The following is a 19,281-nucleotide window of genomic DNA, read 5'->3' on the forward strand; positions in this document are numbered from 1 at the left end:
CTCTGGCCAGATAGCTCTTACTTAGCCTCTAACACTTAGTGCATTCTTTTTTTCACAGACATCTCCTGATTTTATTCCCTCCCCATCCCACCTGAATACCTGTACTCCTTCCTCCCTCCTAATTCTTACATATCCTTAAGGATTCGGGCCAGTTATCGCTCCTTTGTGAGTCTTGCCAGACTCAGCCATCCTTGGCTGTCCTCCTCTGGAATCCTCCCAGAAACTTGGCATACGCTGCCTTAAAGTGTCAGTTACCTTTCCATTGGTAGATTTCTCTCTAAACAGACTTTAAACTCCTTGAGGACAAAAGCCTTTCTTTGTGACATATTTTCTTAGGCTTCTCACAGCCCCTCAAGAAGACTCATTATGAAATCTTCCTTTGATTTAGGCTGTTGCATTTGCTGTCTGAAACTTGCCCTTGTTTTCAATGATGTCTCAGAAAAAACTTGACCCAAAGGTTTAGCCCCAAACAAAACACTTTACTTGACAATATCTTCTGTGCTAACATAAAGCTGGGGTGGTCCCAAAGAATTCCAAGGTACCTGTGCTGCACATTCAGAGGCCAGGACACACTAAAGTACTGATCCGTACCTCACCTGGTGAGGAGGCTAAAAGGCTAATTCCAACGTAACCCTGATATTTGGGGGGGGGGGGGCGGGGGGGGACCCTAGCAATCGGAATCCATGCCAGCAAGCTCAGTGTACATTCTTGATAACCTATAATTAAGTCACTCCCTCTTTCCCAGTAACTGGTCTTGCAGAACCTGTTACAGAGGCCATAAAACTGTGAACAGTGCACTGCCCTGGAGCGAGGGTTATTAACGCTGGCGCCAGGCCAGACCATCAGATATGGCCTGGAGACCCCCAACACCTGGGGGCCTTCTTGCAAGGCCTGCAAAAAGGACCGGAAGCATAATCCATATTTGCGGGACAAAGACTCCCAAGAAGATATAAAAGAGAAGCCCCCTACATGTTACTTTACTCAGATTTGGAAAGTTATTCCCTGAGTCCGCCGGTGTAAATAAAGTGTCACTCCTTTTCTCTAAAAGTGTTGCTTGGTTTTTCTCTCATCTTCTGCAACACTGGTACCTCCTCCTGAACATCCCCAAAGCCCGACATGAGCTGTATCTTCCCCTCCCAGCAAACCCATCATTCTGCCTGAATGCCTATTGGAAGGACCAATGTAATTTATGGGTAATATGCTGAAGGTGACAGGACCAGGGTCCTTTTCCTGAGGTGGTTGCCGAGAGAAATGTATACACATGGGAGCAAAGCAAGAAAAAGGAAATCCTCATTCCAGACTAGGAATGTGACCCCAGTACCAAGGTAGAATTCCAGTGAGTTAAGCTGGACCATGTTGTTCATAGTGTTCCCTTGCTTATTAGAACCACCTAATATCTCCCACTGTACTTAGAATGAGATCCATATTCCTCATTACATTCTACAAAGACTGAGGTGATCCAGACCTGGCTGTTTCTCTAGTTTGAAACTGTTTCTCTCTCTGTGTCTGTCTGTCTGTCTGTCTGTCTGTCTGTCTGTCTCTCTCTCTCTCTCTCTCTCTCTCTGTCTCTCTCTCCTCTCTCCTCTTCTCTCTTTCTCCCTTCCCCACCCCCCTCTCTCACTGCCTATCCTCCATCCAGCATCTTGGTTCTATCTGTTCTTTGAGCAGGACAAATTCAACTCTATTTTAAAGCCTTTGTGCCTGTGGCTTCAAGTCATGGTTCTACTACTTACTAGCTGTGTGACCACAGATAAGTCTCTCAATCACTCTGAAACTCAGCTTCCTCATTCATGAAGTTCAATCACTTGGGAAATATTTATCAAGTGCCTGTTGCATGCATGTCCTGTTCTAGGCTCTGGAGATAAAGTAATGAATAGAATAGACAAGATTCCCACTCTCTTTAACTCACCTTCTACTGGACAAAGGGAAATTAAACAAGTAGATAATTTCAGACACTATCAAATTCAATTAAGAAAATGAAACAGTAAGGGACAGGTGAGTGAAAGTGGGGAGAGCAGGCTACCTTACAGTGGTCAGGGAAGGCTGCCCTGAGGAGGTGACATTTGAGATAAGATTTATTATTAAGGGAAACTGGGAAAATGGTACATGGATCTCTCTGTATTATTTTCTACAACTGCATATGAATTTGCAATTATCTCAAAAAGCCCCCCCCCTCAAATCACCCTGGCTGCTATGTGGACATTTATGCATACATTCATACATACATAATAGGTATACATACATAAAAGCTTTTAAAACTTTAATCTGTTTTACTTAACCCAGTATTTCTAAGACATTATCATTTCAACGGGTAATCAATATGAAATGATTAATGACCTATTCTTTATCTTTGCACTAAGTCTTTGAAATCTAATGTGGTACAACACATCTTAATTCAGACTAGCCACATTTCAGGTGCTCAAAAGTCACAGGTAGCTAATGGCTACCTATCATATTGGACAGCACAACTATAGAGTTCTATCTAAGGCCTTTGATCATGGGCATTTAACCCTGACCTTTGTTTCTCTTAGTACTCATTCCCCTTACCTCAGTTTTACTGAAATGTATTTGACATATAACACTGTATTAGTTTAGACATACAAGCATAAATCTTATAGTGGGACAAGAAAGGAATCAAGGAGACCTGTGAGGAGGCTGCTGCTACTGTCTGATGGCTCACAGGTTGAATCATGGAGAAGGGGGTGGTTTTGTTGCTATAGCAATGTAACCAAACTGAACTGTGTGTGAATAGGATAGTGAGAGCAAGGAAGAAGGTTTTCAGTTTAAGCAACCAGGTATTTAAATCACATCTACCTAACAGTGCTTCTGTGAGAATTAAATGAACCAAATATGTAGAACACCCAACACAATGCGAAGCACATACTGTATGTAAATACTCAATACATGCTGAAATTAAAAATTGATCCTAAAGTTCCAGCACATAAAAAAAATAAGGTACAGATACTGGGTAAAATCCCCCAATTCCTTCAGAACTTAGAACTAGTTCCAAATTTCACTTTTCAATGATTAACAAGAAAGATCAAGGAGTACATTTAGACCTCTTTCTTTCTTTTCACTCAGACATAAATATGTATTAAAGTAAAAAATTCCCATAATTATAAAAAGTCCCAAGTTTTTCCTGTCAACTCTCTCAATTTAGAAGTTTAAATTAGATTTAAATAGCAATTTAAATTAGAAGTAGTATATCTTCTTTTTTTAAATCCTCACCTGAGGATATTTTTTCCATTGATTTCTAGAGAGAGTGGATGGGAGGAAAGAGGGGAAGAGAGAGAAACATTGATCTGAGAGGGACACCTTGATTGGTTGCCTCCCACAGGTGCTCCTACCAGGGCTGAGGAACCTGCAACCAAGGTAAGTGCTGGGAATCGAACCCAAGAACCCTTTGGTCCATGGGCCAATGCTCTAACCACTAGCAACTGGCTAGGGCTAAAGTAGCATATCTTTTAATACAACATTGGCTAGATGACTACTAGATTTGTTTTGTGCTAGAGCCTTTGGAAAGAAATATTAACAAAATATTAACAAAATCCTGGGGCGGGGGGACTCAAGAAAAGAGACTATATAATAAAACATTTAAATAGGATAGTCTATGGAAAATCAAGTTGAGAGTTCATATGTCATTGGGGCCAAAGAATGGCATTAGGATATTGTTCTTTTTGAGATAAAACTGCACTTTGTATTTATTTGTTTTTGTTATTTGAGGATAGAGAATGGGTCTTTAATTTGTTTGACTGAAGAAGTTTATAAAAGTACCAGATGCTATAAATCACAAGTGGAAAGGCCAAATTTTTACTAATGAAACAACAAGAATCAAACTTTTAAAAAGTCAAACCTGATGCAAAGTGGTCATTTGAAAAGAGAAAATCTTCCTGAGAATTTAAGTTTAGGACACTGACTTTCTGACCTGGATTTATACAACTCTCATACCCAGGAGACGTGACAGCTGATTGGCTTCCAAACAAACACTGCAGACATTTATTATAACCATCAGGGATATTCCACTTCTCTTCCCACAGTATCTACTAATTCTTATCTCAGACAGACATGTATGTGTGTGGTTTGGATGAATGCTCTGCATAATTAGAATTCTTTATAGTACTGAGGAGAAAAGAAAGTGTTTAAAACTTAGTCTTCATTAAAAAACATTTTTTTAGAGGAATTCTGGCTTTGGTAAAGCTATTTTAATTAGGAATTGAGCAAAGTGTTGTAAGAAAAATATAGACAAATGAAGACAGTGTTTATATTTCAAAGATGGTGAAACAGATTCTGCTGCAAAATTTTTCCAACACTAAACCCCAGCAAACAGTTCCTTAGAAAAACTATTTTTAATCCCTTTATCAACTTGGTTGATAAGTATTTCATTTCTTGTACATACATGGACAAACTATATAAAGCAAAATTATTTCCATGCTTTAGAAACAAACATTTTGCAAAAGGAAACGAAACTTGCTGCACTACAATGTTTATTTGCTAGGCTGAAAAATAACTCTGGGGCCCACTAATATGAAGCCTCAGAAGGAGAGTCCATAAAAGGAATAAGTCTGACTTCCTCAAAACTCCAAAAGCACCGTCCCTCAGTCCAGAACACCACTCTAGAAAACTGTGCTTAATGCTAATTACCCCACAACACATGTGCATGAATAATTTCATTGCCTAGTGTGGTGTATAAGATGCTATTATCATTCCCATTTCTTCAGATGAAGAAACTGCAGCTCAGAAACGTTGGTGTCCAAAGTCACCAAGTTAGTAAGTGCCATGGCTACCAAACTCAGCTCCCTCAAGCTATGCAGTAGTGGCAGTAATGGCAATGACAGTAATGGTGGAAGCAGTGACGGCACTTAAGTCGCACTTACTACGTGCTGAGCATTATTCTTTGCCCCATTCATGTCAACTCATGTAACCTTCACGACAACCCCATGAGGTACACAGGCAGGTTCGTCTTTGGGCCACCAATCTTGCCACCAAACATCTCTGCATCTTTCCCCACAAATTAAAATGAGCACCCCAAAGTCCTTATGTTTTCTCTACCCTCATCCCAAATCAAAATTGGCTCTAAAATGTTGATAATTATTGAAGTTGGATGATGGGGTAATGGGGATTTCTTTATACTACTCTCTCTACTTTTATGTTTAAAAATTACCTTTAAAAACTTTAACATTTTTTACTCTAATGTGGCATCTAATCTATTGAAGAGCCTAGAAGACTAGCCTCCACACACAACGAACTCAAAGGAAGTGTTATGGCCCAGCTGGCATGGCTCAGTGATTGCGCGTCAACCTATGAACCAGGAGGTCACAGCTCATTTCCTGGTCAGGGCACATGCCCAGGTTGCAGGCTCAATCCCCAGTGGGGGCGTGCAGGAGACAGCCGATCAATGATTCTCATCATTGGTGTTTCTCTCTCTCTCTCCCTCTCCCTTCCTATCTGAAATCAATAAGAATATATGTGTGTGTGTGTGTGTGTGCGTGTGCGTGTGTGTGTGTGTGTGTGTGTGTGTATATATATATATATTTAAAAATACTTAGAAAAAAAAGGGAAGTGTTATGGAAGATAGCTATGTAATAAGAAAGTCATATTATTCCACGAACATAAAATGAGTGCCCATTATGAAGGTCTAATGTAGGTTTCTGTCCTCAACTAGCTAGGGGTTTAGTAGCAGACCAAAACAAGTGCAAAAGTAATTACAGAGGAGGATTATTTATGAGAAATGCTATAAAAAGAAAAGTTCAAACAAAGTGCTATGTGAATTGGAAAAAGAAATCACATCAGGACAAATTCCATTACACGTGACTCTCTGGGATAATCCAAACTTTTTTGGTGTAATAAGCACTAAACATTATCTAAACTCAGTTGAGTGGCTCACAAGAAGAAATGGAGCTAAACCCAAAACCAAAATTAGGGCGGGAATGCCCACATGCTCTTATATGGTATTATAATCGTCCCCAGACAGAAATCCAGGCCTCTAGGTGAAAAGTGGCAGAATTCCTCAAAAGTCAGGATCAAAGCATACTTATTAGAGAAGATTTAGCTGGAAAGAAAATCACTATAACATCACATATAACACACAAAAAAAACTGAAAAACCATGTATATGTCCAACAACAGGGTTTGGTGATATTATTCATGTCAATTGATGCACAATAATCCATATATAACAATTTAAAAAGAAATAAAGTAAAAATCCTCTCCCTGATGTGATCAGGACTAATGATGGCAGAATTCATTAAAAATAACAGCTGGTTAGAGAGGAATCATTCAAAATGTACATTCATTTATCAGACACTTGATAAGGAACCAACGCTTTTGAGAATAAGTTCTAGCAATTAAAGTTCCTACATGAACCACACCCATGATGCATGTCTATGATTTACAGTTTTGACTGGAAAGCCACTTGTGAAATGAAGTCTGAAGGTAAAATCCTACATTTTTATGAACGTTCATCGTCAGTCTTTTCAGAGATTTTGTCTACCTATAATTTGACAAGAACTTTTTTTAGTCATTTATCTTATTGGGTCTTTTAAATGCATTCAACTTATTTTTTCACAAAAACAATGTCTTTTGCCCCTTTTAGTTCTCATATTTCATTAGTTTAATACTCATTTTGTAATTCAATAACAAGTAGAACAGGCGTGGAAACAAACCCACCTGATTTTATTCATCATCTTTATCTTTATCATCATCATCCTCGTCATTATCAAGGCAAATACTTACAATGTGTTTAATATGTGCCAGACACTGTTCTAAGCACTCTACATATATTAAGTGCTCTAATCCTCAGAGACTAGATACTACTCTGACCATCACTTTATAAATAAGGACACTGAGGCACAGTGGGGTTAAGTAACTTGCCTAAGGTCACACAACTAATAAATGGCAGAGAATTCTAACACAGGCAATCTGGTTCCAAGCTGGTGACTTCAACCACTACACTAAAATTCCCTAAAACCAAAAAAGTGAGAGATTCAATGTGCTGGTGCTCTAGAGCAGTGCTGTTCAATAGAAGTTTCTGCAATGATGTAAAATAAATGTTCTATATCTGAAACAGCTGTCCAATACAGTGGTCACATGTGGCTACTGAGACTGAGAAACTGAATTTTAAATTTAATTTAAATTAACTAAAATTTAACAGCCACATGTGGCCAGTGGCTACTGTAATGGGCAGCACAGAAGAGTTGTTTATTAGCTGAGAACATTCAGAGCTGTGGGAATTAAACATTAGTTTTATAATGAGAATGGAGAGGATCAACAGATGGAGATTAGTTAAGAAGCTTCTACTTGTATATTAACTGACATGAAAAGATACTGATATTATGGTTGAATGGAAAATATGAATTATAAAACAGTATATAAAGTATGATATCATTAGTATTTGATTTAAAAATCAAGAGTAGAAAGATAGTAAACATACACTGAGTGGCCAGATTATGATGATCTCTGAACGCATAATAATCTGACCACTCCGTGTATATCCTTATAATAAAAGGCTAATATGCAAATTGTCCCCTCGACCAGGAGTTTGACCAGCAGGCAGGCCGGCCAACCGCCCATGTCCTCTCCCCCCACCAGGCTGGCCAGACCCCATCCATGCACGAATTCATGGACCGGGCCTCTAATACACACACACACACACACACACACACACACACACACACTGAGTGGCCAGATTATTATGCGTTCAGAGATCATAATAATCTAGCCCAGTGATGGCGAACCTATGACACGCGTGTCAGCATTGACACGCGTAGACATTTCTGATGACACGCGGCTGCATGCCAAGGATGAAACATTTGCTACTCCTGAGGATGAAATATTTGTGACTAGAGTCTTGGAGTTAGTTTCTTCCTCAAAGTGACACACTACCCGAGTTATGCTCAGTTTTTTGGCGAAGTTTGACACACCAAGCTCAAAAGGTTGCCCATCACTGATCTAGCCACTCAGTGTATATAGAGCTGGTTTCCTCCACGTGGAGGGTATAATGAACATTGTTGGCTATTTTCCTAATGGGCACTGCACATTACCAAGCCTATATCCATTTTACCTTTCTTCTATAGCAACAGAATTCTTATATTGTTGGGAAGAGCAATGTGTCCAGCTAAGAAACTACATTCACCAGCTTCTCTCGAATGTGAGAACAGACAGTAAGCTCAACAAGTTGGTTAGGACTTCCAGTACTTTAAAGGGTGTGCTTTGCTCTCCCCTTTCGTACTACTTCCTGCCTCAAGGAAAAACTATTTGGCTAGAGAGCCAGAAGCCCACTGTGGCCACAAGTTGACCATGAGAGTGCCAGTCATGTGATAAAGATGGTAAAGTAGAATGAGAGAAAAATCTAGACAGCTTGATGGCACTGTGGAACTGCTAGCCCATCAACAGACTGCCTACTCTAGACTTAATTATTTTTAAAGAAAAATAACCTGTATTATTTTAACACACCGTTATCAGCAGCCAACACAATTTCTAGCTGACCAATCTACTTAGCATGCATTCATCGCTCCTACTCACAGAAAAATATCCTTCCTAACAGAAACACAATTCTGTTCCTGAATGGCCTAAAGATAATTTCACCCCCCGACCCCATGCATGAGCCCTTAATCTCATGCAATCTTCATTACACCCACTTTGCAAATGAGAAGATGGTGAAACTTAGAAGGGTTAAGAAACTTATGCATGAAAGCAGAAAGTGCCTGGGTTAATATTTGAAGTCATGCCTAAAGGACTCCAGTGCCTCCTAACCACAACTTGTACTGCTTCCTTAGGATACATAAAAACACATCTATGATTTCCCTGAGGCTGCACTATTTTACTGTGTGTGTTTTTTTGTTGTTTTGTTTTGCTTTTGCATTATTTAAAAATATTCTGGAGGAGATTTAAAATGGCTGCAGAGTAAGTGAAAGCTACATGGACACTCTCCTAGGACCAAATTGGAAATATAACTAAAATACAGAAAAACCACCCTGAAAAATCAACTGAAGAGAACCCTGATAACCACAGATGAAAAAGTGGAGACCATATAGAGATTGGTAGGAAGTGCAGAGGTGTTAAAGGGCTGGACAGGCTCCCACAGACAGCAGCTGAGGTCCGGAGGGATATCTCAGCTGCGGGGGTTCCCACTGAACTCTGGGGTCTAAATCCCAAGCTGGGTTTCCCTGCCCAGAAAACCAGAACTGATAAAGGAGACCACAGAACATCTGGCTGTGAAAAGCAACAGGGTTGCTATCTGCCAGCCAGAGACAACTAGAATTGCAGGCACCCTCTTAAAGGGCCAATGCACAAAATTTCGTGTGTAGCCACTCACCTTGGACTCCAGCAGTGGGAGGGCAGAGTAGACTGGAGCTGTGTGAAGAGAGTCCAAGATTTGGGGCCTCTGGAGTTGGAGCTCAGAGGTCAGACACCCCGGTTTCCTGTGCTGAGTCATTCCCACACACTGGGGAGGACATCTTTTTCCATGGACCTTAGTTATCCAGGTGGTTTTTGCCTGGGGGGAAGGCAGTTGCCCCACCCTGTTGGAAGACCTCTCACCCCACCCTGTGGTCTACAGCCTGAGGCTAATTAAGACTGAGAATAACAATTAGACTGCAGGCAGAGGAGGATTTCTGGAGGCTTTGGGTCTTTACCTGATAACTTCTGGGCCAGGGCCAGGAAAAGCAGAGCCTTTCCAAAGGGAGCCACAAGCTGTGGATTACTCATAGCTCCAAACAGGGGACTCAGGGCCAGTCACAAACAGTGTCTGACATTGTCCTGCACTAGAGACTGGGAGTCATAGCAGATCTACCCAGTACATAGACACAAACCCAAACAGGCAGCCAAACTGGGAAGACAAAAAAACAAGCCCAAAATGAAAGAACAAGAGAATTCTCCAGAAGAAGAGGTAAACGAAATGGAGATAGAAATTTATCTGACATAGAGTTCAAAGTAATGATGGCAAAGATGCTCAACAGTGTGAGAAAAATTATAGTAACTATGAAGAATGATATAGCACTAACAAAGAACACAGTGGAAGGAATACACAGCAGATTAGTAGGTCTAAGGATTGGATCAGTGAATTAGAAGACAGGGTAGAAAAATCACTCAATCAGAGAACCAAAAAGGAAAAACAATTAAAAAACAGGACAGCTTAAGGGATCTGTGAGACAACATAAAATGTAACAATATTCACATAATAGGTGTGCCAGAAGGAGAGGAAAGTGAGCAAGGGATAGAGAATGTGTTTGAAGAAATAATGGTCAATGGGGGGAAAACAGGGACATATGTAATACTTTCAACAATAAAGACTTAAAAAATCAAAATTGTGCAGGTTTGGTGAAATGGTGGGGGCAGAATCTATAATAGTGGCAACTTCCAAAGGTTCAATGTAATATATCGGCGGGATGTAAAGAGAGCGGGATATGAGAAAGTAAGGACAAAAGTGTAGGCAGCTGAAAGGAGTTTGTGAAGGGGAAGAGAGAGAAGGCTGGAGTGATTGGGGAAACAGGTGAAACCTTTTTAAACACGAGAGACCTGAGCAGATTTAAATGCTGATGGCAACGAGAAGTGAGAGAGAGGCCGAGGAAATACGGAAGATGAGGGGAAAAGTCAATCGCACAACTTTCCTGAGGTGAGAGTGGATGAGATCCACAGCACAGATCCTTTAAAAAGAGTCTAATGGCTTCTGCTTTTTTTGGAGAAGCGGGAAGCAAGGTAAAAGCTGAGAAGAGTGCCACCAGTATCATGCAACAAGAACAAAATAAAAGGTGTAAATGTGGAAAGTTATATTTTCATTATTGGCAGATAGCAGACATTTATTGAACTAATATTGTGTTAAGTATATTCATGCACTACTCTCAATTAATGTGACCTTTACAACAACTCTGCTAAAGCACCGCCTTATATTCCCAGCTTATGGATGAAGAAACCAAGGAAAACTGCTTACACAAGGTCACATAGGATTTGAATCCAGGTCTGCCTGAGCCCGGAGTTTTTAGTCTATTTTTTAAAAAAATATATTTCATTGATTTTTTTTACAGAGAGGAAGGGAGAGAGATTGAGAGTTAGAAACATCGATGAGAGAGAAACATTGATCAGCTGCCTCCTGCACAGCCCCTACTGGGAATGTGCCCGCAACCAAGGTACATGCCCTTGATCAGAATCAAACCTGGGACCCTTCAGTCCACAAGCTGACTCTCTATCCACGGAGCCAAACCGGTTCGTGCTGGATCTCTTAGTCTTAATGACTATCTAGATGACAGGATTGTCTGTCTATGATATGATTATCTGCTGAGAAAATTCAACAGAATTAAGTTAAAATAATTAGATATAGAATTAAGTAAACAAGCAGCTACAAGATAGACAAAAAGCAATTGTATTATGCAAGCAATAATAGTCCGAAAATGTAATTGTAGGAGAAATGACAGTGGCAATATGAGAATACCAGGGATAAACATTAAAATAAATATGCCCAGGCTAGCCAAATAGAACAAGAATTGGCTGGAGGGAGAAGGCAGGGTGAAGGACAGGTGTCTGGGTGAAGAGGAGATACTTTTTTTCCCTTGGGAAAATCAGGATATTGATACCCAAGAGGGTATCTTTAAAAAACCAAATGTCTGTCATAAGACAGAATGAGAAAATATGCAAAGATGTTGTCTATGATGTTTTAATAATATTTTAAAAATGCAAACAGACTGGTTAAATTATGGTGCAGTCACATAATGGGTACTACTAGCCATTAAAAAAGAATGAAGTGGAACTGCTACAGGATTCCAGGGCAGGAGGAATAGGGAAACTGAGACAGGAAAGTTAAAAGGAGGCGAAACAATGTGGGCAATTTGCAGTCAGCTTGTAACTAACAAGCCATTATCTTCCCCAGCCAAGGACACAGAGCAAATGGTTAATAAAACCTCCCTAAAGAGAGAATGCAGAAAGGGGAAAGGAAAAAAAGGGCCATTTTACTCCCTAAGCAGAGAAGCCAGCCGTCTCAAGGCTTGGCAAGATAAAGTTGCCAGGTGTTTTTTATGAATTCCGGGAAGGCCACAACAGAGTAAAAAAAAAGGGACCTTGAGAATTAATCTGTACCAAAATAGTCAGCAGAGGAATTCTGAAGCCTAGGGACAGGAGGATACCTAACACTTCAAACCCCCACCCAACTTGCTCTTCAGATTAACTGAGAGCTGGTCTGTGCTTCATAAGCCAGGTTCGCTTGCTTTGCTCTTTTCAATAAAGATGCACGCTTTAATAAATTGGCTTTTCACAAAGCAGTCAAGGTCTCCAATATAAATTCATTTGTATGAGAAAACAAGGATCGAGGTTGGGGGCAGCCCTTTCCCACTGGCTCAGGGGGCTGTCCTGTCAGGTAACACCTCTTTGGTGTTGGTGAGAGGTGCCTATAACAGAACTATCTATAATAATAAAAACATAATATGCTAATTAGACCGCATAGCCAAACGACCTTCTGGACAAAGCACTAATTTTGTGCTTTGGGTCTCTAGTCCTATATAATAAAGAGGTAATATGCAAATTGACCCTCACACCCTCGCACAAGATGGCCGCCCCATGTTGTCAAAGATGGCCACCACAAGATGGCCGGCAGGGGACGGTAATTAGGGGTGACCAGGCCAGCAGGGGAGGGCAGTTGGGGGTGACTGGGCCTGCAGGGGAGGACAGTTGGAGGTGACCGGGCCTGCAGGGGAGGGCAGTTGGGGGCAATCGGGTCAGCAGGGGAGGGCAGTTGGGGGCAATCGGGCAAGCAGGGGAGCAGTTAGGCGTCAATCAGGCTGGCAGGGGAGTGGTTAGGGGGTGATCAGGCTGGCAGGCAGGCGAGCGGTTGGGAGCCAGCAGTCCCAGATTGTGAGAGGGATGTCCCAGATTGGAGAGGGTGCAGGCTGGGCTGAGGGATATACGCCCCCCCCGCCCCCGGGCACAAATTTCGTGCACCGGGTCTCTAGTGTATACATAAGAGAAAGATGTTTAACATCATATGGCTAGGTATGAAAAGCAGATTACAGTATGTTCCTATTTTTTACTTTTTAGGTGTAACATACATTCTTACAGGAAAACAAGTTTGGAAAGATGAGTTCTTCAAAAAAATGTTTATTTAAAAAAAAGAAAAAAATTATTTTTATTTTTAATTGTGGTAAAATACCCATAACATAAAATTTATCATCTTAACCATTTTTAAGTGTACAGTTGAACAGTGTTAAAGATATATTGTTGTGCAATCCTCTCTAATAAAATGGTAATATGCAAATTAACCATCACTCCACTACACAAGCCATGCCCACCAGCCAAGCCACGCCCACCAGCCAATCAGGGCGAGTATGCAAATTAACCCTATCCAAGATGGCTACAGACACAGAGAGCAAGGTTTCCCAGGTAACAGAGCAAGCCAAGCTTTCCATAGCCATCGCAGGCCTAAGCCTCCACTCAAGCTACAAAGTTTCAATTATAGAAGGTAAACAAATTCAAACAAATGGCGGCAGAATGGAGCTTGAGAGAGCAGGCCAGGGTTGCCGGCAGTAACAGGGGAAGCAAAGCTTTCCGCACACCCTGGCCGGGCTCACCCGCTTAAGGCTACAAAGTTTTAATTGTAGAAGGTGAATTAACTGCCACAGAAATGGCTGCCGCCCCGGAGGGAGCAGCAGGCTTGGCTCCGCTCCAGGCTACAAAGTTTCAATTGTAGAAGGAAAATAAATTCCAGATACCAGGGCCTCTGCTTGGGTTGCCAGGGGGCGTGGCCCGCCTGCAAACCACCACAGGCCCCTCACTCAGGCCGCCCCATGCCCCAAGGGAACCCCACCCTGATCCGGGACACCCTTCAGGGCAAACCAGCTGGCCCCCACCCGTGCACCAGGCCTCTATCCTATCTAATAAAAGAGTAATATACAGATTGATCATCACTGCAACACACAATATAGCTGCCCCCATGTGGTCAAAGATCCTGCCCCTATGTGGACACAAGATGGCCACTACAAGATGGCCAGCAGGAGAGGGCAGTTGGGAGGCACCCGGCCTGCAAGGGAGGGCAGTTGTGAGGGACCAGGCCTGCAAGGGAGGGCAGTTGAGAGGGACCAGGCTTGCAAGGGAGGGCAGTTGGAGGTGATCAACCCTGCAGGAGAGGGCAGTTAGGGGTGACCAGGCTGGCAGAGGAGGGAAGTTGGAGGCAAACAGGCTGGCAGGGGAGCAGTTAAGCATCAACCAGGCTGGCAGCGGAGTGGTTAGGGGGTGATCAGGCTGGCAGGCAGAAGCGGTTAGGGGCAATCAGGAAGGCAGGCAGGCGAGCAGTTGGGAGCCAGCAGTCCTGGATTGTGAGGGATCGGGCCTAAACGGGCAATCAGACATCCCTCCAGGAGTCCCAGATTGGAGAGGGTACAGGCTGGGCTGAGGGACAACCCCCTGCCGTGCACGAATTTTGTGCACCGGGATTCTAGTTGTATTTATATTGTTGTATAATCTATCTCCTGAACTTTTTCATCTTGCGAAACTAAAACTTTATACCCATTAAACAACAACTTCCTATTCCTGCTCTCCCCCCCGCCCCACCCAGTCCCTGGCAACCACCATTCTGTCTTCTGTTTGTATGAACTTGACTACTCTAGATACTTCATATAAGTGGAATCATATAATATTTGTCTTTTTGTGATTGGCTTATTTCATTTAGCATAATGTTTTCACAGTTCATCTATGTTGTAGCATGTGTCAGAATTTCCTTCCTTTTTAAGAATGAATAATATTTCCCTGTGGTCATCCCAATATATCAAGGTTGTGGATTTGATCCCCCGTCAGGGCACATACAGGAATCAACCAATGAAAAATAAGTGGAACAAAATTGATGTTTCTCTTTCCCTAAAATCAATAAATAAAAATTAAAAAAAGAATGAATAATATTCCAAAGCATTTTGTATATACAGTGTGTGTGTGTGTGTGTGTATACACACACGTTTTGTTTATTCATTCCATACTTGGACATTTGGGTTGCTTCCTGATTTGGGGTTTTGTGATAATGCTGCCATGAACACGAATGTACTAGAAAGATAAATTCTTTATGTCTGTGTCACGAGATCATGGGGAGACTCTTATTATTTTCCTTACTGCATTATTTTTCTTTTTTTTTATTAGCATGAATTGCTTTCATAATCAGAAAAAGCAGTATGAATATATTTATCCTGTTTGGGGAGATGGAGGACTACAGGTTTAAAAAAAAAGGTGGGGGGGGGGGAGGCCTGATCTAGGGCAGTGGGAACAGGAATGGGATGGAGGGGCAGATTTGAGAGACATTTCAGGAGAAGCAACAGGATTTGACAACTAAGAGGTAGGGGAGAGGAGTGGAGGAGGAATCCTTCCCTCCTATGGTAAGATGGGGCCATCAGTCCTGGAGGGGGTGGAAGGCTGGCCAGAGAGCCACCTGAGCCTTTGTTCAGGAGCTTGGACTTTTTCCTGAAAGCAGAGGGAAGCCATTGAATGGAAGGGAAATGACTTAATCAGAAATGTATTATAGAGAGTCACTCTGACTCTCCCTCCAACCCATTCTACAAACTAAAACCAAATTTCCCTTTGTGTTCCTTAGGCTTGAACCTCTGTTAACTTCCTTTCATTTTGAGATGAAGCATTAGTGCTGAAAGATACATATCTATTCTTCTAAACGCACCTGGAATATTTTAAACAAAGTACAATTTGGATTACATTGATTTCTATTTGTGTTCAGTTTTATCTCAACAACACAGTCTCCTGTAAATTTACTTTCTATGTTTAATAGGGGAAATATGAAAGTAAACAAGAAATACAAGCAACTCAGAGAACTTCTATTTATTGCAAAAATCTTTGACACTTTCCTTTTGAGAGAAAAGGGCCAATACAAAGTAAACAGTGTCATATTAAGTAGTTATTACAAAACAAAAATTCTTAAGAATCCAAATGGATTCAGCTCGTTACCATTTCTCCTCCCACAAACCTACAATCTGCCTGTTTCCAGAGTGCCTCAGAGAGAGAGAACTGTTTTGCTAACATTTGTAGGAGTTATACAGTTTTTAAGAGGTGGATTTCCAAATGATGTCAATCCATGATCTCATTTATTCCTCAAAACAGTTCTATGAGGTAGGGATTATCATTCCCATTTTCAGATGAAAAAATTGAAGATCAGAGGATTCCAGAGATTTCCCAGGTCCTACATTTAATAAACCTTGGAGTTTGAATCCAGGTTTTCTTTTTGTATAGTTTCTTATTATGGAAAATTGGAGGCCAGGTGCACAAATTCGTGCATGGGTGGGGTCCCTTCTGGCCAATCAGGGCCATCTCGCTCAGTCCCAATTGGGGTCGATCAGGCGGGGCCAGCCAGCTGAGGGGAGGGACCACGGGAGGTTGGTTGGTCGTGGGAGGTTGGCTGTGGGAGCACACTGACCACAAAGGGGCAGCTCCTGCATTAAGCGTCTGCCCCTTGGTGGTCAGTGCATGTCATAGCTACCGGTCATCTGGTTGTCCGGTTGTAACAGTTGCTTAGGCATATATATATATATATATATATATATATATATATATTAAACATGTACAAGAATACAAAAGATATAATAAACTAGAGGCCTGGTGCACAAAATTCATGCATGGGGGGGGGCGTTGTCCCTTCAGCCTAGCCTGCACCCTCTCTAATCCGGGACCCCTTAGGGCCGTGGTCGGCAAACTGCGGCTTGCGAGCCACATGCGGCTCTTTGGCCCCTTGAGTGTGGCTCTTCCACAAAATACCACGGCCTGGGCGAGTCTATTTTGAAGAAGTGGCATTAGAAGAAGTTTAAAAAATTTGGCTCTCAAAAGAAATTTCAATCGTTGTACTGTTGATATTTGGCTCTTTTGACTAATGAGTTTACCAACTACTGTCTTAGGGGATGTCCGACTGCCGGTTTAGGCCCGATCCCCGGGCCTATTACCTCTTTATTATATAGGATACTTTATCCCCAGGATCGGGCCTAAACCAGCAGTTGGACATCCCTCTCACAATCCTGGACCGCTGGCTCTTAATAACTCACCTTCCTACCTGCCTGGTCGCCCCTAACTGCCCTCCCTCCCCCGCCAGCCTGATCGCCCCTCACTGCCTCTCCGTGCTAGCCTGATTGCCTCTAACTGCCCCCCACTGCCGGCCTGGTTGCCCCTAACTGCCTCCTGCTGCCGACCAGGTCACTCCCAACTGCTCCTCCCTGTCCCCCGCTGCCAGCCTGTGATCTCGATATTTCTTTATCCAAAGGACACTTTAATGTTTAACTTAATTTGAAATCCCAGCAGTATCCAGCAAAGTTGAGAATGAAAGTTCGGCTTTCATTAGTACACAATCCTAGGTTTCCTCCTACTTATCTGGCCATTTCTTCTTGGTGTTGTCTAAGTGAATGTTTCTTCCAAGAGTGTGCAATGCAGCGGCCCTAAATGACCTGGGCCTTATATTTAATCTCTCTGATGGGTCTTTTCCAGTACTGATTAAGTTCCAGTTGTACTAGACTGCATTCATCTCCATGAATATACCTTTGAACATGTTTGGAATACATGCCATGAGGGCAGGGACCTAATTCCTTACTACCTACACAATGCCTGGCACGTAGTAAATGCTCAATAAATATGTTTGAATCAAAGGAATGCCTGCGATGTGAAAGACTGGAGAATTGATGACACCAAAAGTGAACAACAAAACCCCCTGATCTTTCTGAAACCATATCTCAATCAAATACACACATCACACACTCATGACACACACAACTGACTGCTCAAAATCCTTTGATAGCTCCCCAATGGGCCCAAGATAAAGTCCAAACTCCTCCAAACTTGCAAGGAGACACAAGCAAAGTCTCTCAGAAGGGGCACCTCTTATTTCTCAAACATTATTTAGCCTGACCATTTCCACTTCTCGGAATGTGACTCTGGTCAGCCTGTGAAACCCCTGCAAATTCCCAACAAGCCTGCACGCTCTCCCTTGCACACACTGCTTTCTCTGCCCTAGAACATTGTGCACTCATCAGCCTCGTCTTCTGACCAATCAAAGGCATATTCGTGTCTCATTTTGGGAGTCACGCCCTTTTGGAATCTCTCTTTGACCACCCACCCCAACCTCATCTCTGGAAATCTGGGTTAACTGCCTTCTCCGTGTATGCATAGTCCCCTGTGTGTCCACAATCACAACGGGAATCACGACAAATGCCTACTTGCGCCGTACAACTGTGGCGTTCCCTGAAAGCAAGATGCCTCATTCACTTTTCTACCCGTGGCAATCAGCCCAGGCCCCGGCACACAAAAACATGCTCAGTGTTTTGGGGCAGGTACACCTCGGAGATACTGCGGATCGGGTTCGAGATCTAGCAACAAAGCACGCATTGCCACAGAGCCAGTCCTAATCCTTTTGCTGCTGGGGGCCTTGCTTTCAATTTGTAAAAAAGCGCAACACCTGTGGAGCTCGCAAGGCAGCCAAGCTCAATTCAACGAGGTATGCCTGTAGCCGGAATAACAAAAGCCCCCAAGTATTGAGGACTTACCTGCAAGGGTTTTCAACATAAATGTACTGTGTAATCTTACGAGACAGGTTCTATCATTATCCCCATTTCGCAGACAGGGAAACTGATACACAAAGGAGTCAATCCTCTTTGGCTCCAGAAGAGTCACACAGACAGACATGCTCTGCAGTTTTGAGTTATTCCCGGCCCTCGCCTAAAAAGGGCTTTCTGTTTTCAAAGAAACTTTCGGATCAGGCCAACTACTGGCTCCAAAAATATAATGAACCACCCCCAAAGCGCACGCCAAACCCGCGCCGGGCAGGGTTAAGAGGACACGAGGGGACGCCGCTCCGGCGCGGCTGAAGGGGTCGAGGTCCGGTCCCAGCCTCCTTCCCGGGGGGCCCCCGCCGCCCAGCCCCTCGCCCACTGCAGAGTCCACACCGGGGTGGCGTGTTTGGCCGCGACTGCCATTCGGCCCCCGCTCACCTGCCGTCCCGCCGCCTCGCCGAGCCGGGCCGTCAGCCCGCAGCGCCTCCCCCGGGCTGCCCGGCGCCCGCAGCGCGCAGCGGAGCCCGTTGCCTTGGCGACCGGAGCTACTGGCTCCCGCGGCTCCCGCTACGGCGGCTCGGAGGGGACCTGGAGGGTTCGCCGGTCCTTCCGCGGCCGGGAGGAGGGAAAGCGGGTGGGCGTCGGGCCCCAGAGCGGTGAGGGAGAGCGTGGGGTTCGGCTTGCTGGAACTTGGCCCCCAGGGAAGAGAGAGGAAGGGGATGCTGGGGGAAGGGGGACAGCCAGGCCGGCGGAAGACTTGAGCCTCTGACCTTCCTGTGCCTCAG

At 43.2% G+C, this 19,281-nt stretch overlaps 1 protein-coding gene across 1 annotated transcript in view; it reads right to left on the minus strand.

The window, feature by feature from the left end:
- PKIG (cAMP-dependent protein kinase inhibitor gamma) overlaps positions 1 to 19,018 on the minus strand; it is a 76,345-nt gene extending 57,327 nt beyond the window's left edge. Inside the window, exon 1 of the mRNA XM_079783869.1 lies at positions 18,935 to 19,018. The gene's annotated coding sequence lies outside the window, so the exon portion shown is untranslated. The remainder of the gene's footprint in view (positions 1 to 18,934) is intronic.
- Between the last annotated feature and the right edge of the window lie 263 nt (positions 19,019 to 19,281).

Source organism: Cnephaeus nilssonii (genome assembly GCF_951640355.1).
Source record: "Cnephaeus nilssonii genome assembly, chromosome: 11".
Classification (NCBI taxonomy): Eukaryota; Metazoa; Chordata; class Mammalia; order Chiroptera; family Vespertilionidae; genus Cnephaeus; species Cnephaeus nilssonii.